Source organism: Symphalangus syndactylus, chromosome 24 (assembly GCF_028878055.3).
Source record: "Symphalangus syndactylus isolate Jambi chromosome 24, NHGRI_mSymSyn1-v2.1_pri, whole genome shotgun sequence".
Taxonomy (NCBI): Eukaryota; Metazoa; Chordata; class Mammalia; order Primates; family Hylobatidae; genus Symphalangus; species Symphalangus syndactylus.
The window spans coordinates 13392920-13395136 of NC_072446.2; the positions used below are offsets into that span (position 1 = coordinate 13392920).

The following is a 2217-nucleotide window of genomic DNA, read 5'->3' on the forward strand; positions in this document are numbered from 1 at the left end:
AAAAAGCAATTTTGATAACAAATCTACCTTTTGTATATTTGATCATATGTGTTAAGCAAGACAATATAAATCTCCAATTACAAAATCAGTAAGAAAGGGAATTGTTCCTGCACATGTGGGATGAACATGAAGATATGGAAGATATGAACATGAACAGTCTGGCTGGGGGCTTTGAAGCAGTTAAATATTGGAAACCAGTAGATTGTAAAGTGTCCAAGAGACCCAGAGCCCAACTCAAAAGCCCAGTCCTCCCGCAGCCACTGTCTTTCCCAAGACAAAGTCCAAAAAAGCTAATTAATACCTAGCCCCAGCCTTGTGTCACACAAGAACAAATCTCTCCCTGGGCCCTGTGCAGGCCAGGCCAAAAGAGCAAGGGTGACTCAGGACACTCCATTTATTGACCTCCGAATCTAACAAAATTAAGATCTCTGCACAGTATTTTAAGAGGACCTTGACTCTGTTCCCACTGCTATGTTCACTGAAGTCAGCTCACTTGTGTTTCTGTAGCCTCTGTATGTGTAGCCTCTGCATCTGTTTTCTGAGAAGCTAAGAGGACTTCAGATGCCCGTTTCCTTCATAGTCTCACAGCATTTGTGAACATCATAGGATGCACAGGGAAGAACCCAGCAAGACCCACTAGCTTTTCCACAGGCTTAGAGAGGTGGGCCCCACAGCCAATCCAATGATGGATCCAGTCCAGTTTGAGGACAGCAAGTTTTTCTCTATGACTGTTGGGCAATGGATCACAGGCGCCCAGCTGCTCTACAAAATGGCCATCCCTGGGACACTTGTGAGCAGCCACAATGCGGTAGAAGGGCTGGTTGGTGCAGCCACCCAGGGCAAGGCGGATGGTTAAGTGGCCCCCGTGATAGGCCTTGCAGAAGAGAATAGTGAGGTGGACCATGGTGTGGCCGGTGCGCAGCTCCTTGGAGCATCCTGCTACCTGCACGGACAAGCTCTACAGCCTTGGGGGGGCAGAGGACTGACACAGAAGGCAGCTGCAGGTGGACACTAGGCTGCACTGCCCAGCCATCGAAGCCCGAAAGCCTCAACCAGATAGTGTATTATTTTAATCATCATTACTGTTAGATTACATCTCTATCAATTGAAGATACTTTTTACATAACCACGATGCTGCTATCACACCTAACAAAATTAGCAAGAATATCATCTAACATCCAGGAAAAGAAACATTTTCTAATTGTCTCAAAAGTTTCTTTTCATAGTTAATTTCCTCGAATCAAGATACAGACATGGTCCACATATTGCAGTTGATTGACTATGTCTCTTACATTTTTTTTTTTAATCTAGAGAACTCTCCTTTCCCACCTTAGGTCATTTCTCCTGTAGAAAGTTTCACACTCTGAATTTAGCTGGTTGCTTCCTTGCAGTGCCATTTCACTTGTTCTCCTATTCCCCATATTTCTGAAGACTGGTAGTAAGCACTAGAGAGATTCATGCTAGATTCAAGTTCAAGTTTTTTTAAGAATATAGGTGGTGCTGCATACTCACTATCGTATCCCATCAAGAGGTGCATAATGTTGGAATACCTCACTTCTAATGATGCTAAGATTGATCAGCGGGTTTAAGTGCTGTTAGCCTGGTTCATCCCCCTTAGATCTCCCCCATTCTCCCCACTGGCTTTGTAGCTAATGGTTTTAGCAGCATCAAGGATTGTTGCCTAGATGTGTTATTTCATTAGGGATAGCAAAATAGTGATAATTCTACTATTGCTTCTTCTTCTTCTTCTTGCTTGAAACAGGGTCTCACTCTGTTTCACTCCAGCCAGGCTGGTCTCACTCCAAACCAGGCTGAAGTGCAGTGGTGCAATCACAGCCCACTGCAGCCTCGACCTCCTGGCCTCAGGTGATCCTCCCACATCAGCCTCCTGAGTAGCTGGGACTACAGGTGCATGCCACCACGCCCAGCTCCTTTTTGTATTTTTTGTAGAGACAGGGTTTTGCCATATTGCCCAGAGTGGTCTAGAACTCCTGGACTCAAGTGATCAGCTCACCTCAGCCTCCCAAAGTGCTGGGATTACAGCTGTGAGCCACCACACCCAGCCTCCTTCATTTATTTTACAAAGAACTTTCCCTCATCACCTTTTTACCACGAAATACAGTTGGCACAATAAGACAGTGTAAATGCTTATTTCTTTGCTTATAAATTTTCAGAATAAGTTAGTGCCTTATCGATGTTCAGGAGCAACCAAAAAGT

The 2217-nt window shown here is 44.7% G+C and overlaps 1 pseudogene; it reads right to left on the reverse strand.

Annotated features, from left to right (window-relative positions):
* Positions 1-464: 464 nt before the first annotated feature.
* LOC129474404 (small ribosomal subunit protein bS16m-like) lies at positions 465-904 on the reverse strand (annotated as a pseudogene).
* Between the last annotated feature and the right edge of the window lie 1313 nt (positions 905-2217).